This window comes from Accipiter gentilis, chromosome 4 (genome assembly GCF_929443795.1).
Source record: "Accipiter gentilis chromosome 4, bAccGen1.1, whole genome shotgun sequence".
NCBI lineage: Eukaryota > Metazoa > Chordata > Aves > Accipitriformes > Accipitridae > Astur > Astur gentilis.
This window is the reverse complement of record NC_064883.1, coordinates 21647868-21669706: the sequence shown is the minus strand read 5'-3', so window position 1 is coordinate 21669706 and position 21839 is coordinate 21647868. Positions and strand designations below refer to the sequence as shown.

At 40.7% G+C, this 21839-nt stretch overlaps 1 protein-coding gene across 2 annotated transcripts in view; it reads right to left on the bottom strand.

Annotated features, from left to right (window-relative positions):
• CDK6 (cyclin dependent kinase 6) overlaps positions 1-592 on the bottom strand; it is a 140253-nt gene extending 139661 nt beyond the window's left edge. The window contains exon 1 of one of the 2 annotated variants that reach the window (XM_049798584.1): positions 358-592. The gene's annotated coding sequence lies outside the window, so the exon portion shown is untranslated. The remainder of the gene's footprint in view (positions 1-357) is intronic. The other variant, XM_049798583.1, reaches the window with a different exon arrangement.
• Positions 593-21839: the final 21247 nt, after the last annotated feature.

The window sequence follows — 21839 nt, the reverse complement described above, 5'->3', positions numbered from 1 at the left end:
TCCCCTCGCTCCTTCTCCGGGGGAGGGGGCGGGGGGGGCGGGCGGCTCGGCTGCTCGGCAGGACTGCGAGGAGACACCCCCCCCCCCCCCCCTCCCCGGCGGCTCCCCGGGAGGGCACCCCCATCCTCCGCGGCCCCCTCGGCGGCCGCCGGCACGGGGAGCGCCCCCCGCGCCCACCCCGAGGGGTTGCGGCGGCACCGCGGGGCGGGCTGCCCACGGCCCCGGCCGCCGAGGGGACGCGCCCGCGGTGCCGTCCGCGGCGGGGTGCGCGGCGTGGGCTCCCGGGCCGGGCGGGGGACGGCGTGTGGGCCACGCCGCCGGGCCGGGTGCGCGGAGCACATGGGCGCCCCGCGTTACCTGGTGTGCTCCACGGCCGCCTCCACCGCCACCAGATCCCCAAATAATCCTCAGCCCCGGGGGCGTGGGGGTGGTTGGGGAGGGAGGGGGTGAGTCCTCCCTAAAACAAACCTCCCATTGAGCGAGGCGGGGTGGAGAGCCGGCCCGGGGTCTGCCCCTTCACATGGCGATGTCTCCGGCAGGTCCCGGCAGCGGCCGCCCGGGCCACACAGGTAGCTGCTCCGCGGCTCGGCCACCCTCGGCTCGCATCCTCCTGCCGCCGCCGCCGCCGCCGCCGCCGCCGCCGCCGCCGGGCTGCACCTTGGCGCAGAAGGCAGCTCGCACTCGAACCCCAGCCCGCTCCTCCCGCCCTCGCCCTGCCCGGGGAGAATGAGAACGCGAAAGAAAAAATCGCGGCCGGCGGCCCCCGGGGAGCTGCAGCGCCGCGACCGCAGCCCCGCCGGCCGCAGCCTGCCGGCGCGGGGCTCGGGCACCGGCCCTCGGCGCTGCCGCCGCTCCGCCGCTGCCCCCGGCGCTACGCTGCGCTGCGCTGCCCCTCCTCGCTCGCTCCCTCGGCCTCTGTTCAGCCTGGGAGCAGCAGCAGCTTGCTGCCTGTTTTCTTTTTTTCTTTTTTTTTTTCCTTCCCCTCTCCTCAACTTTTTTTTTTTTTTTTTTTTTTCCCTTGCTTTCCCACGCTGGCTGAATGTGACTTGACCCCGTTTCAAAAAAGTTTGACATAGTGCTTCAACATTTCCGCATTCCTCCCCGACTACAAAGGCTGCAGCCGCCTCCTTCTGCTTTCTGTCTCTGCTCTCTGTCTTCACACTCAATGAAATCCTTCATGTGCCTCTGCCAAAGGCGGCCGCATACCGCAAGGGTCGCCGCGAGCGCCGCGGCCAGGCATGGCCCGGGGCGAGGCGCCCCGGGGGGTCCCGGCAGGGCCCGGCCCGGCCCCGGCCCCGGCCCCGGCCCCGGCCCCGGCCCCGCCGCCGTGCTCGGCGCTGCACGGACGCGGGCTCAGCCGGCTGCGGCAGCACTGAGAAGCCTGACTCATTCCTAGGGCTCGGTGTGCAAGGCGCTGGGAAATAACCCGGGTTTTTGTTTTGGGGTTTTTTTTTCCCCTCCTGGGAAATAACCGTAATTTTTATTTATTTATTTTTTTCCCCAGAAAAACGCGGATTCTTCCGTGCTCTTTTGCTCCTTTCCATCCACAGAGAGCGCACAGCCCCGGCAGGAAGCGCCCATGAATGCTTTTGGGAAGCATCAAGAAACTTCGTTGCTGAAGAACCCCCACCCTCCAGCAAAGTCTTTGCCCCGACAGGATTGCAGCTGGAGATGCAGGGGGCAGGGGGGCGAGGAGGGCAGGGTGTGCGAAGGAGCTGGGCACGTAGTGAGCCCGTTCTCTGATGCAGAGAACATTTTGTACAGAGCCGATTCCTACAAATATTGAAACTCGACGCAGAAAAAAAAAAAAAAAAAAAAAATCACAGAAGAGGTGCTAATCTACACTGTCTCCATGGGGGAAAACACACATCTGGACTGCCTAATTCCCAGTTCTCCCAGCTGGTACCCTCCAGCACATGCTTTTCAGGACCTCAAGGATGATTATGGTCCAGCTCCAGAACCAGTTCTTATGGTAGTTTAACTGGAGAGAGTGGACCCAGATCCCCTCTTACAATGGGAAGCGTAATTTAACTAAGTGGGTTTGTAGCTGAAAAAGTGTGTGTCGAGGACTTGCCATCATACACCGATTTAGAATAAGTAAAAAATAGGTCTAATACTGTACAAATGAAAAAAAAATTAATATCAGAAAGCAGCATATAATATAGTTACTCTATCTGGACTCACAGTGCTACCAAGCATATATGAAATCCTATAGCTTAAATAAAGTTTGTTTTCCTGGCTTCAAAACTGACCCCAGCGATTCCACATGCCCTTCCCATTTCTGAGAGGTTTAGAAGCAGCACGTGGAGGGCTGGTGAGGGGAAACTGGCTGAAAGCAGAGGGGAGACCTCTGATTTCCCCTGGAGAAAAGAGGGAGCTGGTCCCACTCATGCCTTCCAAGGGAAAGGCCAGCAACATGTGAGTGTTTGCAGAAGACCATGCATATTTTGCAAGAGCTTAATTTATGCTCATAATATATTTTAGTTTAAATCACATCAATTCCTCAACAACTTCTGCAGTCCATGATTTATCAGAAAAAGATGCTGAAATTAATGGCAAACTCCATAACCTTTAAATATTAAAGTGTCAAAGATTCAAATACACAGATCAAATTTTTTATTTTTTTTTAAAGATGTGAAAAATCACATCACATTGAAAGGTTCATATGCAGATACACTACCTCCCTCTGTTTCTGTTTTGTAACATTTATGGTTTTCTTAAATGTATCTTCTTTCTTTCTTTCTTTTTTCTCTTTCTCTTTCTTTTTTTCTTTTCCCTTTCTTCCCTTCCTTCCTTCCTTTCTTTTCTTTCTTTCTTTCTTTCTTTCTTTCTTTCTATTTCTCGCTTTCTCTTTCTTTCTCTCTTTTTCTTAACCTAATATTTAGTCAGCTCTAACAAGCTTGGTACAGAAAACCCTCCTCAGGTTCCAGAGACGTTAGCTGTCTTGCTTTACATGCAGAAGGCTTCACTTTTGGGGAAGAAGTGAAGTCTTGGTTTCTGTCTCCCCCTGAAGATCTCTGGATCTTTACACTCCAGTCGGGCTCTGTTCCCAAGGAGGGACTGAGGGGGGCATCGGGTCCTTTGGCCAGGTGCATGTGCAGCTTCATGTTCAGGACGAATGTGGCAGGGAGATTTCTGCAGTCCCCTGACATTTACCTCTGTGCTGAAACATGCTGATTTATCATTCTCCTAATAAACAGTGTTCAAACACAAAGTCACCCTTTCATCCCATATTCTCCCAATATTTTTAGGGAGTGTATGTAATGGTTCTGTCCTTTAGAAGTGTTTTATCTGCCTTTCTGTGTGGTGATGCCAGTAGAGATTGCCATGGGAGATTACAATGCTCGTGCTATCAAACTGAACTAATTTAAAACATAAAAGTGCCACATAGTTAATGTGGCTTTATATGATCCTCAGATTTTTTTTCAGGGACTTTTTTAAAAAATGCTGTCACTCTTTTTTTTTCTTTCTCCGCACCTGAAGATCAGGTAAACAAACCACTTGATCTCCCAAAGTACAGAATTCAAAGAAGCTATACAAACCTCTAAAATTACCTAAACCAATTTTCTCAATTTTCTTTATATACAAGTTAAGTGATTTCAGGAAGAAATTTCCAAACATGATTAGATATAAACATCAGCTAAAATGGATGATATTACAAATAATTTGTTGTAGAGGCTGAAATTACTTACCTGAGTTGTTGGAATTCTTTGAAAATATAAAACCTACTACATTTGTTTTAAAGTTCAAAGTCAAGAAGATGTTTCAAATAATATACATTTTAGAATAGTTATAAATAATGAAAAAATACACTGTAAATAAAGGTGTGGTTTTTCTTTTCATAACAACTTTAAAAAATGTTTAATCTTTTGGTTTCATGAAAACAACATTGTACTTTTAACATTTCCGATTTAGAACAGGTAGGTATACATTTATTTTTTATCAACAACGGAGGTTTCCCCATAGAAAAAGTAATAAAGCCCTTATTTCTTTTATAATTTAAAAAACCTTAATTTTTTGAATTTTACAGGTATTTTGAGAAATTAATGTTTTAAGAAGTTTATTAAATATTATTATGAAATTAATTCTGAAAACCGTTTGTTGCTAATTCTAAACTTCCTTAATGCTAAAGTATTTTTTGTTCTGGAAAAACAAAAATATGGGAATGTGTATTGAAAGAGGAAGGAAAGAAATTTCTTTCTACATCACTGTTTTCCGATTTTCCATCAACTTTTTCTTTGTGAAAACATGTTTTTCAATATTTTTTAATTCTGGTATTTTTAATTCTAGTATTTTTTTAAAATCACAGTGAAAAAGAGAAACAACTTATACTGAAATGCATTTAAAAAGGAAAATTCTAATGTATTATTTGAATTGGTATTAAATTGCAATCAAACTCCATTAAAATTAAAAAGAAATTATGTTATATGTTGTGTATAAATAATTTTCATAAAATGAGGTCTGTAATGTTTTTCTGGAAACAATGAATAAGCCAGTGGTGTGGAAATGGATAACAGGCAATTACCAGAATGAGTATAAAGCAGTTGATTAAAATAAGCTGGTAGTGGAGGGCAATACCAAGAAGTGTGATGAATGGACTAAGACTTTCAGAAAGGATGAGACACAGTGTATTGTTTTGCTTTGTGTATTTTATCTGTGTTTCGGGAACAGCTGAGGTTCTGCTGGGGATTCACAGTTTGATCTTACAAGAAGTGTTCTACAAAACAGCATGAAACTTCCTTTTCAAAGTACAGATTTTCATAAAGCTTTTGGAAAATAATTTGCTTTGATTATGGTGTTATTGCTGGGTTTTGTTTGTTGACTTGCATGTGCAGTCTTAGTTAATACGATTTTTAACTAATTTTTTTTTCTAGGCTTTTATCCTCAAGAAAACACCTGAACTGATGAGAGACCAACTATTGTTGTAGTAGAGAGACATCAGTCAACTGTTGTGAATACGAATATTTAGAAGCTGCAGTAGCCAGAATCTGTTTTAAAATGGTAGCATAAATTATAGCTTTTTAGAAGTTCCCTTTAGCAAGTCAAAAGAGGTTTTAAAACCCAAACAATTAGTATTTATACTGCATATAAAATTATTCCTGAAAAGATATTTCAGATACCACATCTCATACCAAACTTGGGAAATAATTATTTTCGCCTATCATTTGCTGTGTTATACGTGTGTGAAAATGGACTATAAGTATGTACTAAATATTTTAAAGCTAGTTTTAATGAAGCATAGGCATAACGAGAAATGTGATATAACTGAACACTAAGAATTAATTACAGTGTGAAATATTAAAATATTTTCCATATGTACCTTCTTAGGTAGTTGAACAAGAACACACACAAAAACTTAATTCATATTTACAGAAAAAAAAATTCATTAACATTCACATAATGTTTTAATTAATTCAAGTGAGAGAAAACAGTCTAATCCATGTAAAACGTATACAGTCACTGCATAATTGGCAGTGATTAGGGCATCTAAGCCAGTTACAGTATGATCGTTCAGTTTATTTCTCTTTCAATCAGAGCCTTTGTTCATAGCAGATAATTTTATGTTTTACAAATTGTATCTTTCCGTCATTACAGTAATAAACTATACTGTGGGGCTATTGTTTCTCAGTACAAAGAACCATAACACGTTAGGCATTTAAGCATACACATATTTCCTCATAGTTGTTTGTGTACGCTTTAGTAATTACCAGTCACAGGAGTGGCCAAGAAACGTGCCATGTGAAAAGCATGCCTACAACTAACACAAGCCTGTTTGCTCCAATAGCCTCTCAATAGTCTCTGAATATTCCAAGGAATGCACCTGAGTGAATCCACCAGCCATATTTTTATCCGGCTCTTAAGGCACGAGCCAGTGAACTTCATTGGCTTTCTTCAGAAAGCTGACTTTGGGGATTGATACACAATGGAAGATCAAGGGCAAAATGTATACCTATTGTCAAAAACCCAGCTCAATATTTTTATTTGCATCGTACCCTCAAAGCTTTAGCTAGGAGCTGTGTCCCCTTTTGCACTCCACGCTGTGCAGCATCATGCCGAAAGGCAGGCTTTGCACCAAATTGCTTGCAGTCAGAGCCAGGGAAATGGAAGGATAGAGGAGGAAAAAGATTTGCTGAAAATCACACTGCAGATCAGTAGGGAAAAAATAAAGCAAGAAGATGGAGTTCTGTGGAGCCCTGATCCTATCATCTAGCACAGGGGTAGATAAACTGTGGCATGCACGCTGCAGACTGCGTCCAAGGTGGTGGGGTCCTGGTGGCACGTTTTACTCCACGGGACTGGCAGCTGGGCTGTGCCACTGTGGAAGTTGCTAGGTAATCCAAATCCCTAACAGGAGTGACAACGGGGAAGCAAGCCAGTGGGGTCTGCTGAGACGGGCACTGCCAGCTTATCCTGGGACCCCATGGCATGCAGCACGAGGTGGGACTCCCAAGGAGCTGGTGCCATCTCCCATCTGTGGTCTCTTGCTGGCACTCTTCCTTTCAGCTCAGAGTGCTGAGCTGAGGGGTTTCTGTCTTGGCCTCAGGATTAAGATTTTTTTGGAATAGGGCTAACGGGGGCAGAAATATCGGCCACCCTGAAGTTGGCAATAGCCAACAATTGAGGGACACGGTAGAGAAGGGACCTTCTTCCAAGTGTTTTTCGTGATTTGCAGTCATTGCTCATTGGCATTATATTCTATGCTTCTTTATAGCAATATTTGGCACGGGTAAGATTCTTCCCTCTTCCTTTCTGCTCTCTTTATTTGTTTTAGTGGCTTTTACATCTGTTTCAGATAAGTGTATTTACATCTGTGCATATATATTCAGTGCATGGCCGAATCTTTTTTTCTTCACGCCTTTTGTAGAACACTTATTCTTAATCTCTGTTTTCCATTCAGTGTAGGAGAGAAGCAGAGACAGATCTTTAGCTGTGAAAACTGATGCCCATGGAGGCTTTCAAAGAAAACCCTGTTTGATTTGTACACCATAATCCCAAACTTTTTGTGTCATTCAGGTCTTAAAAAATGACTCACAATATGACTTATTTTAGCATGCAGCTGTGATCAGGAAAGTTGGCCACAGAAAATAGGACTTTACTCAGCTGATCTGGCCCCAAGTAAACATAGTCTTATCTGTTGGTAACAGTGACTAATACGAGATTTTATAAATTTTTCTTCTGTTAGTGTTTCACAGAAAGGGAACAGACTTTGAATGTAGATAATGCATGAACCAGGGTCTTAAGCATGTTCCAGTTGTGGGTTTCCTTCTGTCATGTAGAAAGAACCTTCCTTATCCCAAAGCCCACACGGCGTTTATCCAGTGGGTGGCCAGTAAGCCTTTTTTGTGCTGCACTTGGGAATTAAGTAAATTTGATCTGGAAATGCCAGTTCACCCAGAACTCCAGCATGCCATCTGTACAGTCACATTTTGGAGAGAAATGGCATATTTGTTCCTGCTTAATGAAAAATGCAGTAACGTTTTCACAGCATGCTAGAAAAACTGGTGTACAAGATAGGAACATGCCCAAAGTATGATATCACTGTAAGTTAATGAACTTTTAGCCAATAAATCAAATAGAAATAGGACCACATACAATCTCTGGTGTCAGTCAGTAAAAATAAATGTAATGAAAATTAAGTTGAAATTATGTAGCATTTGACTGCAGAAAAAATGAATAGTGTAAAACTGCTGTGAGCTGGTAAGAAACTGATGCCCTAAAGCACCCAAGAAGCATCATGTCATATCAGTCAAGCAATGGAGGGGATAAGGAATGGCTGCCGTTCAGCAGCTGCAATAGGGAGCTGTGTTTTATTATATAGAAATAACTGAGAGTTATGTTGTATCATTGATTGATTTATACGAGTCTATCACATCTGTGCTGTTTATTGATCTATATCAAGAAACAACTAGCTTAATTTACAGCACAGATCTATGTTAGGCATAAAAAGACACTTTCTAAAGCCAAGCATATAGTTAAGTACAGTTATTCTAGCATAGGGTCAGGCAACCATAAGAGGCAAACATCTTTTGGGAATGATCTAATCCTGCTGGGATGGACTAGGTCATTCTGAGATCATCTCCCATCTAGCTGTATGCATTTCTGATTACTTACTGTTCCTGAGTACAAAGAAAGTAATAGTATATAAGCACCAACAACAGCTGTCACAGAATGCATAAGATTTTGGATACAAGAAAGTCGTTTCACATATTCTGGAAAAGCACTGGGAACATGGGAACCCTGTAGCTAACTGCTCTCTAACATACATATAGTAGCAAGTGTCTAATACTGATCATGCTGCCTACAGTGTCACATCAGTGCACCCACCTCTGTTTCTTCCCAGTTAGCTGGTAAATACATAGCAGTGATTTGAAAAGGGGAAAACTTAGTCTGCCTTACACAATTCCATGGATTAATAAACTGGGATAAGAAGGAAGGCAAAACTTTAAGAGCAACCAAAATTAGTAGGAATGACAACAAATTATACCAGCCAGTATAATTTACCTGTATTTGGCATCCAGTGATGCCACTTATGTGTAAACTGTCATAAATGACAAGCACAATGCTGCTAATGTTGGTAAGTGATGTCAATATACTTACCTATCACATCATCTAAAATGCCCATCCAGTTTAAATTAGAAACTTTATTAGATAAAGATACATATTTATAAATTATATATATATATTACACTGCCTACAAAACGACTGTATTATTCTTATCTCTATGAAGTTATATCTGTGTAAAGTTGAAGGAATAGTTGCCTTTTCAAGTGGTATGGAGGTTGTTGTGGATTCTTCATATCACGCTAGTGCTGTAGGGTAGGGACTGATGGCTTCTGTTAAACAATACTTTAATGTTGCCCATGACACAGGCTTAGAAATACAGTGCTGTTGAATCCAAATTGTCTCTGTTATTGATTTTATTATACTGCACATTTGTGTAGACCTCAATATTTCTATAGCAGGCACAAAATGCAATGTATGCTGAAGTCATGTAGATAACAATGGCTATAAAATGTTGCTGTCCACTGTGTTAAAGGAAAATCAGACTTTGCAAATAGTGGGCAGGTGTGTTTTCAGGATAAAAGCACTTCTGCCAGTATTCTGTAGAGTATAGTATGATCTCATTGCACATAGATTTACATGCATAACTTGTATTAAAATAAATCAATGTTACTTGCATCAATGCCCTTGCTTGTCCACAGGAATAATGTATCCCTTAAGGCTGCAATACAGTTTAATTTGTTTAGTAAATGCAATGTAATACTACAGTATGAAAAAGACTTGGGAAACTAATGTTGAGCATGCACTAACTCATTTCAGGAACATTCCAGATTCATAAATACACAAGCTGTTTATTATCTACACATACCAGAAAGCTTCCATCAAATATCATTATGCAATAGATTATGTACAATGGATGCCTGACAATATTTCCTACTTGTATGACCACTATTATAGGATGGTCAGTTCTGAGTATGCAGTCTGGCCTTCATCAAGAGATACTTTCCTTAAGCTGCTTTAGAAAATGAATTTTTTTGGTTTCATGCCTGGTGCAAGCAATGTGCAGTAGTTATTAAAAGCCAACACTGATGTCAGAATGTGACATTTCTAATATCTATACCAAGCAGAGGAGGTAAACATGGGTTTTCAGGTACCAGATAATAGCAACAACCAATTAAAAAAAAAAAAAAAAAAAGAAGTAGGAACAGCTACACTGGGTCAGAACAAAGATCTCTATAGTGCAGTCTGACAGTGGTAAATAATATACGCCTAGGAGAAGAGTTTAGGCATAATACCATTGGTTCCCTGGTCTATTATTACTTTTTCAAGATAAAGGAAATGGTCTGATGCCTAGAACTAGGGATTACAACCCCAAAGCTCAAGTTCCTAGCCTTGCCTCTGCTCTTACTACATTAAGGTGAGCACATAAGAAACAGTGTGTGCACCAGTCCAACCATTGCTAAAATGATTTCCTTACCCCTCTTCCACAGGGTGAAGACAGTGAAGGGTCCTACACAAGGGAGCACTGTCATTATTTATGACAGTGAAGTAAAATCATTTATCTCTTCCTAGCTAAGAATATCCTGAACTTTAATGGGAAATTGCATCACCTTTCAAGCGTGGGTGTACATAGGCGCACATGCGTGTACACACACAGCTCAAATATTTTGCTCTGAACAAGATCTAACATCGCTGACAAAACCTCACCAGGTATTAAAAAGAGATGACATTGAAAGTAAAAATAATTATCTGAGGGTTAAACTATATAATTATGTATTTTGTGATAATATAAATATATTGAAATTAGGTTTAATAAATTGCAAAGTTATGAACAAAATTGTACCAAATACTTGGGCTCATTCTAAGGTGAGAGACCTGGGAGTGCTGCAGTACTCCATGTCAGGGCAAGACCAGGGTGTGTACAACTCCCTCTTCCTCCTCCTTTCCCTATTCTCTATGCCCCACTTTCTGCAGAAAGTAAACCCAGGTTTCTGGGCTGGACAGGACCTGCAGCACCTTCCCGCCAGGACAGAGACAGAACCCGGTGACTTAGTGGGGTTCCTCACTGCAGATCGGCTTAGATGTACTTCTGAGTTTTCTAACACCTGACTAACAAACATAGCTATTTTATTATTTTATTTGTTTCCTAAAAGCTTTGCCATGTCAAAATTTACTGCACATATTTTCTAAGTACTTAGGGAAAAACCAAACCAGAAGCAAGAACAGAAACCAATAAAGGAGATAGATGTATACAGCCTGCTTCATCCAGCCTGTTCATTATCGGTGTAAGAGCAGCTCTTATTTAAATCTTTTTAAGTCTCTCTGCTTCACTGATTAAACTTCCCTGATCTGTTTTTATGTCACAACTGAAAACATCGACCAGATCTACCCTTTGGCACAGTTCAGAAGTGAACCTCTCCATACTAGTTCTATGACTGAATGTTTCAGTTTATTCTTATATATGGCTCGATTCCAGGAAAGACTAATGCATCAAAAAACTTGCAAGGAATTTGGATGTCCAGATTTATAATCACAGTCCTGAAAACTCCCACTCTTCTACTGCCTAAACTGAAGTACACCAAATTCAGTAATTCAGGTTTCTGCATTTGGGGATACAGCTATTTCCAGAAATGTCCAAGAGTAAGGTAGTACAAAAGTCATTAAGACAGTAATTTTAAAAATCTACAAAAGAACAATAGGCTTCTCATAAGTTTATCTGAAGGCAGAAGACTGGTTTCTTTCTAAGTATATGTTTACATATTGTTTCCCCAGTCCTTGAAAGCTCTTAACGGTTACGAGTAACAGCTTTGCTGTAACACCTGCCATTCAGAGAAAAACAGATTGTTGCAGTTAAAAACTAAAGGTGTTCTTATATTTATTGTATAGTTAGAGTACTTCCTATACTTAAACCACTGTTTATCAGAGACTAATTATCCAGAGGATTTTATTGCAAGATAAGAATTATATTGCAATTTTCACTTTTTTATTGCATGAGCATGCAGTGGCTAAAATACACACCCACTGCACAGGACTGCCTTTTCTCTTGAAACCATGCCTAAAGGAAAAAAAATGTCACGCGGCATCACAGAAAATATTGCTTCTGTCAAGATTCCTTCTATCAGCTTGAGTCGCTTTAGGAAAATGTGAATCCTTTTCTTCGCTGTTCTAAAAACAGTGTAAAATGTTGGGATCACATGACAAATGTTTTTCGTACCATGCTTTGCATCACAAAAGAATGCATCCCCTGACCTCTTCTCTTGGCCATACTTCAGCTGAGAAAGCAGTAGAAGGTCAATGTTCCCCTCCAGTGTTGTTAATACAAAAATTGAGACAGACCCCTGCACTAGGGGAAACTGGGGAATGCCTGAAAACTATTAGATTTGGGGTTTTAGGTAGAGATGCAGTGAGTTTTGAGGGCCAGGTAATGATTGTTCATACCTAACCTCAGTGTACTCTATAAAGACAATATGAAGCCCTGCAAAACTGCTAAACTCAGTAAAGACACTGCATTAAATTTGTGGATAGGAAAATGGAGACAAAAAGACTAGTGCAAGGCAGAGACAATGGAGAAAAAACTGAATTTTGCCACCTTGATCTTTGAGCAGGCTGTTCCTGCCACAGGAAAGGGAGCAGCAGAGCTAAAGGATGAGCTAGGACAGGACTCCGCAGAGCTGAGCTGGATCCAGCTGCCACCGCAAGAAGGAAAGGGAGGGAGAGACAGAGGCACCGGACACCTGCGGCACTTGGGCCCAGCTTGCCCAGCATGGCTACCAGCAGTGCCATCCTTCCTGCCAGCAGTTGTCCTTGTCTTCTGGTGCAGGCAAAGCAGACAGTGAGGCCACAGACATTTTGCTGCACCCTTCCTCCCCTCTCCCCCCACCATTTTGCCATTTTGCTGTATACTAACTAGTCTTGTTGAATACAAGTATTTATTGATAAAGCCATTCTCTCCCCTCTTATTGTCTTAGTGATCTCTTGCTGCTGTCTTAACATTTCTTTAGCATATATACATGCCTTCCGGGACATTGAGTATGTTCTCATCGCCCAAACACAAATTGTCCCTAACTATCAGTAACTACAGTAAAATGACAAAAAGTAAAGTCACTTTCTGAATGATGTCTAAGATTCTTTCACTTGATACAGGGCCCAGCAATGATGCACTAGAGTAAAAGGAATCATTCTAGCACAGTTTGGGTTCAACCTGCCACAAAATTGTGCTCAGGGGAGTCTCAGACTGCAAGGAGGGTCTGAACTCCCATTCACTGAAGGCAAAGAAAGTTCAAGGCTCTTGCACCACCAAAAGAGGCTCAGTACCTTTTAGGACTGAACCAACAGTTAATTAATAGGGCTACTTGCATTTATAGTTATGAAGTTTAAAATGTTTATCTTTTTTTAAGCAGAAACTACCGTAGTAAAGAAAGAAGGCAGAGAGCTGGCTGGAAATCTACAGACACTGGGATGCATCAAAAGCGACAGCTTTTTTGTATGGGATGTGACAGCTCCTCTAAAAAACTATTTAAGGTTTGAGGGAGAAAAGCATGCAAATGGGATGCCTGGTTTTCAAACGTCCATCCAGCAGCTTGCATGAACTTCCAGGGGAGCTGCTGGGAACTCAGAGGCTTTCAAGGACTCTAAAGATTTTAAAAAACAGGTCTATTATTTAGATGTCTAACTTGAGGCTCCTGCTTCCAAAGTCACGTTTTATACCTCCATAATGGGTTGGGGACTTATTCATGCACCAAAAGAAAGAGATCTGAGGGTAAAGATTACGGACTAATTTCACTTATTATCCATCAACGACATTTTTGGTGCGCATCATCCAAAAGAACAAATAAAAAAAGATGGAAATTTAAGAGTGCTGCAACAGACTCACTGTTCAGTAATGTTGTATCAACTCTTAATGATTCAGCACAGAAAAAACATAGGAATGAAACTAGTAACTGTGGTTATTGCTTATCAGCTACACAACAAGAAATTTGACTCAGCAAAGTAAGCTGTCAGTGCCGCACACATCAGATTAAGCACACAACTGCCTTTTGCTGCAGGGTAATAACCAATGTACAAACTTAAAATGAAACTACAAAGTGGTTATTCTGAATGCCCATTATGGTACTAAAAGATCAACAAAAATTACTGATGTGAAGTGCCTTTGTCTTTGCATGCACTGGACTTTGGGTATTTGGAAACTTATTATTTTTAAGTAGTTCAATCCTTTAGCAGAAAGGAAAATACATATTGTTCTTGAAAAAAGATGGATTTTATGTGAGTTGTTGCTAAGTTTACCCATTGCAATGACTCTGTTAAATTATACTTTTAAAGTAAATGAACAAGATTACTGTGAATTCAGCATTTTACCCGGCAGAAAAGAAGCCTAAAAAAGACTCCTGCAGTGTGTCTTTACCAGTTCAGGCATTTGGAATATAGAAGTTAAGGAAATTGCTATCCATCTTCCAGTTGGAAACAATGTCACTGGAGATGTGTATCACAGTTTTTAAAAGCCTGTAACTGCAAAAGCTGAATCCATGGGTAAACACATGAGAAAAACAGTGGTTCTGGATAGCCAGGCTCCCACAAGGTAAACAGGTCTGTTGAAGTCCACTGAAGTCAAAGGCTAGACCTTTCTTGTTGCTTCAGAAACATATGGCAGTCCTAATTAATTGAAATAGGCTTTTGAAGTGCATAAAAATAACTGAAATGGAAGAAAAATGTGCTTATCTTCCTCAAACCTTAGTTTCCCCTTTTGTGTTTTAAGGTCCCTGGATTGAAAAAGCAATATAAATAAATATTATTATGAAATAAAGAAGCATTTTGATATGTAAAGGAGTAAGAATAGATCTCTAAGATATATTCTAGCACAGCAGAAACACAAGTTAACAAGAAATTTGCCATGGTTCCACAAAAGTGCCAGCTCCACACTCAGGAGCTGGTCATTCCCTGCCATGCTAGCAAAAACTATTTTCATCAGGCAGAGGCACCTTCAAAATATTATTGCTATAGTTGCAGGTTATTGTCTGATAGGAGTTGTCTGCTTAGGTAGATATTCTGAAAGACGTGCAATAGTCAGATACTATGGAGATGTCCACCTTCCTGAATTCTAGCTATCTAAAATTTAGGCAGCTACTCTAAACAAAGTAGCTAGTTTTCCTCCATAGTTACTAGAGGCTAGGCACTTCCAGAGAATTATTCATACTACTGCTCTTCACTATCTGTTTTAAGGCAAGATGACTCATGCTGTGAGCATCTATCTCTTTCTAAACACCTATCTTTTAGATCACCAGATGTAGGTAAGATGAATGCCCTCTTTGGTGCAGGGAAATGTGCCTTTCTTTAAGGGAGCTGTGCCTAACCAAAAACCATCATGAATGAATGCTTTGTGCCCTTCAAGTCAAGGGGTGGCGGTGAAAAGCAACTAGTCCTTTTAGGGGATAGGTAAACTGTACGATTTAAAACAGGAATCCAACCTGAGCAGTTTAGCTTTGGAACCTTATCATCAGATGCTGCTCCCTAAGACCCTGATACTTGAAGTATCAGTAATAAGACTGTGCTTAGGAGCTTTAAGAGTAAGTTGGACCATTGGAAATTGTTAAAGATCAAAAAATTAAGGAGGCTTATCGTTATCCCAATGCAAACAAATTGTTGCTAAAGGCTTCAGTCTGAAAACCTTTCAGAGCTGACAATACACAGCTTGAAAAAATGATGCATGATCATAACTCTAAGAACTAAATAGATTTTTTTAAATGCCTAAAATTAGGTTATTCAGAGTAATCTCTGGGATCCCGTGCCTGATGCCTTCCACAGTGTTCTGTTCACTTGCCCTTTCAGGCATCTCTCAATTTTGGACTGTTTCTGATTTTAATTAAAGGGAAATAATGATACAAGGTATCTTCTTTCATGAACCCCAGAAGGGAGAATGAGAATTATAAAAGGTAAAGGAATACTTTAGACTCAAGGAAGTAGGGATTATGAATTACAGGAAATATACTATTATATTAAAGATCCTTTTAGATCAGCGTGGTTTGTTTCTTATCAAAGGCTTGCTTTTAGCTCCTAGTTCCACTAACTACCTTTTGAAATGGATGCCAAGACTCTCCATTCTTTTTGCGTTTGTTCGTTTTATCCAGGGGTGGGAGGTTAATGTTAGAAAACAGGAAAAAATACTTTGCCTCAAAGTGTGCCAAAAAAGATAGCTGAACACTAGCACTCTGGGCAAAAATCTGTACTAACTACATTTTAGGCAGATCCACTGACTGCAGTAAGAGTTGGAATGAGTACAACTCAAAAGTTGGCTCCATTTAATATAAGAAGGGAACCTCTTTTGATTTGTACCTATTTCCATAAAATGTGTGAATTACAATAATCTATGTCAATTAGGTTCAGCATAATTTGCTTTTTTCTTGATATTTTTGATTGGAAAAGGCTTTATCTATCTAAATAGAGCCTTTAAACAACAGGGCCTCACAGTTCAAGCCTTTTGTCGGTGGTGTAGAGACCAGACTTTCATAAAAGTGATTCCTTCAGTCAGGCTTTTTTCACTGAAATTTACAGGGTAACAGTTGGTGATGAGAGACAGTCTTGCAAAATTTGATGATATTGCAAAGTATTGTAGTAATTTAAAACACACAGAAAACAGAACATTTTTGTATTAAACGATGAGGTCAGTTTCTTTGAGCATCTGAATTACTGTTGAAGTTGGTATCACATTTCTGTATCAGCTTGGGAAAGAAGCTATTTTCCAGGTGAGTCTTGCTATGTAGTTGGGCCAGACTCCTTCTCAGCCCCTTTTATCTAGAAATCCCCCTGCAATGCAGGAAAAAAAAAAAGAGATTTCTAGATGTTCTACATTTTCAGTTGGGTCAGAAATACCATCAGAGAATTGATCTTGTTTGAGAGCTGGTATCTAAGGAAACTAAGAAGCAGAGAAGCCAAAACTAAACAAAAAGCAAGAGAAGGCTGAATATATTTTTCAAGATAGTAAAAACCATAAACCAACATAAGTTGAGAAAAGCAATAATTAGATTCCAGTTTCAAGTAAGTTTAAATTATGTCTACAAACTGAAGTTGGTTCTTATCATATGCACAGAATCACAAAATGGTTGAGGTTAGAAGGTACCTTTGGTGGTCATCTGTTCCAACGCCCCTGCTCAAGCAGGATCACCTAGAGCTAGTTGCCCAGGATCATGTCCAGCTGGCTTCTGAATATCTCCAAGGATGGAAACTCCACAACCTCTCCAGGCAACCTGTAGCATTTGTTCACGAAAAGAAATGAATGAAAAGAAAGACTTTGCTCTTGGTTCCTGCCAGGACTTACAAAAGTACATCTCACTTCTGTGAATCAAGGATTCAGGATGGATTTCCTCAGCTGCTTCTTTCCCTCTCCTTCTTCACACTTGATTGATATTGATGACCTAATGGTCTTGAGACACAGGGAAAACTGATTTTAGTGGACTTCACATCTATTCTAAAGATAATTGTTTCTTAAGAGGGAACACTGGCTCCCACCACACGAAGTAACACTGAGTCTGTGGCTCTGGAGCCACAAATACAGCTTCAGGGCATCGTGGGTGGCTCTGATGGAATCCAGAGCAGCTGAGGGAATTCCTCTCTGTGGTTGGGGACTGCAGGGGAACCATCCTTGTTACAAGAGTGATCTCTGTGACCCATATAAAACAGGACAGGGACAGCTGAGCAAACATGGCACCAGGGAGGACTTCTCCCCATTTCTTTAAGTGGCCAAAGTAAGAAACAAGATAATGAAGGAGAGAAAAAACCCCACACCATAATAAGGGTTTGGAGGTGAGACTGGGGAAAATGACGATTATGAGGAGAAATGCGTTTTATTTGCTGCCAACATCTACAAAAGAAGGTGGGAGTATGGTGAGTGGAGTGGTTGAGATCCACAATAAAAGGCTGAGCTTTGCACTATGGCATCTGTGTGTTTTCTCCAAATCTGATGATCAAAGGTCAATGCATGCTAGTCTTTGATGGTATCATGCATAACAGTGAAACCTGAGAAGGACAATTCTTATTATCCCCATTTCTATGCCCCTATGCAGATCCATTATGGAACAGTTATTAAAAAACCCAAACCAACATAACAAAAAAAAACAACCCAGCCTTGAAGTTGGTGGCAAACAAATAATAATGTTTTGCTCTCTAGGCTCCCTCTTCTGGCTCTGGACTAGTAGTTTTCTAATGCGTACAGTTCCTGGAATCATATTCATTTCTGTTAACTGAATGATAACTTCAGTGTACAAAGAAATAAAGAGGAAATATTGGGGAAACAGGAGAAAGTCCATTCTTTCCCAAGGGAAGAACTGAATCGGTATCCCAAGAAAAGTTTAGCATTTTTAAGGTGTGATGGCTAAAGCAATCTAAAAAGCATGAAAGTACTCTGCTAGTTATTAGTAAATGTACAATATGCTGTATGTTAGATATGAAGAATGTTTTAGTTGTAATGCATTAGATTCAGTTAAATGAATTAATCAATATCCTCTACAGCTTCTGTGATTCATTTGTCAATAACAGTTGTACTGGGACTGAAATATTTCTGTAGCTTAAATACTGCTTTTTCCACAGTGGCTTCAGTAGACCATAACAAACTATCTTGAAGACTAGACGATGTAATTCTGGTCTCTGAATTCAGGAATAAATGTATTTTCATTGACAAACATAATCACAACTGAAGACCTAGTCATATCAACAAGGGAATGGCACAGAGATGCAGCAGAGCACAGGTGCCTATTTGGCTCAGGGCATGAAAATACACTTTTTTCTCTGTCCATAAGAACCAGAAAACAGGCAGTTGCTTGAGGAAAAATGAAGTTTTGGGTGTGGCACCCCCCCCCCCCCCCCCCCCGCCCTTCCCTGCCCCAAGTACTTGATATGTGTACGGAAAGAGAGCTAGAGACTTCAGTAATAATATACCATTTTGGTTTTCTGTTCATTTTTTCCACTTAACACAGCAGCTAAATGATCAAGCTTGCAGGTTTTTTTCCCCAAAAAGTTCTTTCCAGATTTGATAAATCTTAAAGGATTCCAAAAAGTGCCTTAGAAAGCATTTTAAAAGGCATCTTATACTGTGGGAAAATTTACAGTTAATCACTGGCCAGGTTTTTGGGAGTGCTGGGTGATTACCTCTCCCACAGGAGTTGGCAGGAGCTGTGGGTATGTCTGAAAATCGGGTCAGAATTCTTTTGAGACAGAACTGCCAGATCTCAGGTACAAGATTCATTCCTGTTTTTATCATACTAAAGCACAATAAATAGTTTATACTGAGGGATTAATTTGGCCAATGTTTGTTGGTTTGTTTTGGCCCTGTAGTCGTTGAATCCGTCTTTCTAACCTGCTGGAGAACTTTTGTCCTGATTGGAATTGCCAAGCAGTTACAAAGATATCCCACCACTTGGCTTCCAGGCTGCTGGGCTCCCACTGGGATAAACTGAAACCCATCCTGTCGTTTCAGTGGGGGGGGACAGGGAGCACAATGAGTGCTATAAAAGACATTGATTTAAAAATAAAAGAAAAGAGGGGACTCCTCCTTAAAGAGAACCATGAAATATAGACTGAAAGGGATCCTTTTCACTGCAAATTCCCTCTGCATTGCCTGATTTGCTTGCTAGTAACTATCTGAGAGCAAAGTGTTCTTGACTTAAATAAGTTTCATCCCCAAGCTTTAAACAGTACAAGTATCTGTCCTTTTACCTACCCCTTCAACCTGTATTTTCCACTGCTGCACGCAGCTATACGTGAATATGTCTATCATAACATGTAACAGGGCTGTAATAATAAATTGTTTAATTCTGGATTACAGCAGCTCTGAAAAAAAGATATAGAATGCCTATGAAGAGGAAGTCTAACTTTACTCTCTGAGAATCTCTGCTATGTTGTTTTATAAACAGTTGAACTACAACACAGGGGCAGTATGTGTTCCCCTTATCTCTAGGATGCCTAATGCTTTTGACCATGTTAAAATATCATTAATTTTGTTTGAAAAGTTTCCATATCTCCATGGTTTTCAAATAGGCTTTGAAATTTGGCAGTGGTATAGCCTTAGAGTCAAGAAAATGCTTTTTGTGGGAACTACGTAGGTCTGTTCAAAACTAGCCAAATTATAAGATGTCAAAATCCTGACCTTTTCTGTCTTTCAGATGGCACAGCTTGGTTTTGGCTCTGTACCAGAGTTTTCTGAGATCTGCTAATGCTGAATGTGCACTTGGCCAACCTCTTATCCTTGCTGTCAGTACCCGAAACAAATACTCAAGACGAGACATGCTAAACAGATCCTTCTCCTTATCCTTCTGCCATCGTTTTCACAGGGATCCAAGAGGCCATTCATTCTGGATCTTTTCTCACTGTGGTGAATGAATTCTCACTGTACTGTCACGCTGATAGCTTGTTAACCTAGGACTGCAGAACCTACAAAAAGATTCTCAGTTCTTTGGATGGTCAATACCATCTTGAGGCTTTGCTGCTGACTTTCAGCAAATCTGAGAAATGATGTATTGGCATACCTAGTGAAAGGGGCTGCTCCTACAGATAAAGCCTGCTGTTTGTGTAAGGGACAGACCTCTTCTCAGTTAACAATCACCTTGCTAAAACATGTCAGCACTATGTTTTACTGCACTTTGTTGTTTGGTGCAGCCCACAGCATGCTGCTTTTGTTGGAGACACCTCCAGGATGATTCAGTACAACTGTGTTCAACAGCAGGGTTTATTCTGTAAGGTTGTATCTGAGCTACTCACCCAAACTGCACAATGTGTCCCAGAGCAATGCATAGAAATTTCTGTGAATATAGCATTATAGTAAATTCATTTGACAAATAAAGGATATGCACTGAGCAGGAGTAAGAATTTTTTTTTTTTCACTTGGTTCTGCTATTATTTGTTGTATCTTCACTTAGATGCAGGAAAAATGTGTGTGCAATGTAGTGTTTTCACATTTTTTTGGTGCAACTGTGGTATTACAGACTTGCAGACTTGTGGAATCATATGGAACACAAACCATTAGCAGTACTTGCTTTGTTTACATCCAACTCTGCCACAAATTCTCTTCCTCAAACTTGGAGTTTCATGAGAGCTCTAAAGCCTTTAATGAATACAGATTCTACAGACAATTTTTATTTGGGAATGAGCTACTCCGGTCTGCAGCTTGGTCCCTAGTAAATCTCTGTTCATTTACATCTCTGGATATTATCAGGGACATAGTCATTTATGGAGTGCCGTAAGTTAACACAGATCCTCCTATGAAAAGCTTAAAATGTGCAAGGAACAAAGGAGTACATTATTATGCAGAACAATTGCAAAGCGGTTTGGTTATTACAGAAGAAGGCTCTAAACAGATATCAATACTTTGTGACTTGTCTAGCCTTGAACCCCTCAGAGATTTGGAAGTGGCTGGGGCTGCCCAGTGTGATCCACTTTCACTTGGTTCTTCTCAGCTGCTTTTCTGCATGACAAACTGTTTTTTCTGTGCCACCAACCGTTTTTTCTGCATGAAGATGTTGGCTTTTTTAGTATGGGCATCTTTAAAGTGAGGGGTTATATACGGATGCTTTGCCCTGCGCTCAACACTCAGTATTGTTTATATGAAAAAAAAAAAAAAAATTATGTCTTTCATGTGTTTTAACATGATTTAAAGGCTGGAAATGAAGAGGACCTAGAAGAATATAACAGGTGAATACTGATCTTGAGCAACACTCCTTGAATTACTCCCAACAGGCACAGTGTCAAAACAAATGCGATTAAATTCATGGTAGAAAGTGTAAGCCTACAGATGTAGAACTGATAAAAAGGCAAAAAGATACCTGGACATTTTCCTATCCAGGAAATAAACCAAGAGGCCTATCTTTTTCTGAGTCATTTCAAGATGATGGAGTGTAAGAAGTCCTCCAGATAACTAGGTCTTAGGTGTAATTTTGATACCAGGTATACACTTTTTTCTTGCCCAGCGATGAGGCATGCTGAACAGAGAAAGTGAGAAAAGTCCTTTGATGGTGATGTTTAAGACTACGAAGAAAATAGCCTAAAGACAGCTTGCACAGGGAATGAAGAGGATGTGAAAGGAAAACAAAGCACAGGAAACAGGGAGATGATAACTGATAAAAAGGGGTACTGGATTTGTGCATCATAGGCACAGGTGGAAGGTTTAGAAGTTGGAAAGAGGAGATGTGTTTTGCCATGGGAATGAGGACAACAGTTAGCACCTGGAAGAACAGCTCAGACTGGACAATTGAAAGGGAGAAAAATATATTATGATGATTTTAGAGCCTTTGAACATTAAAGCAGATGATAGCAAATTAAGCAGACACCACACTTTGATGATTGTTAGATCTTCCTCT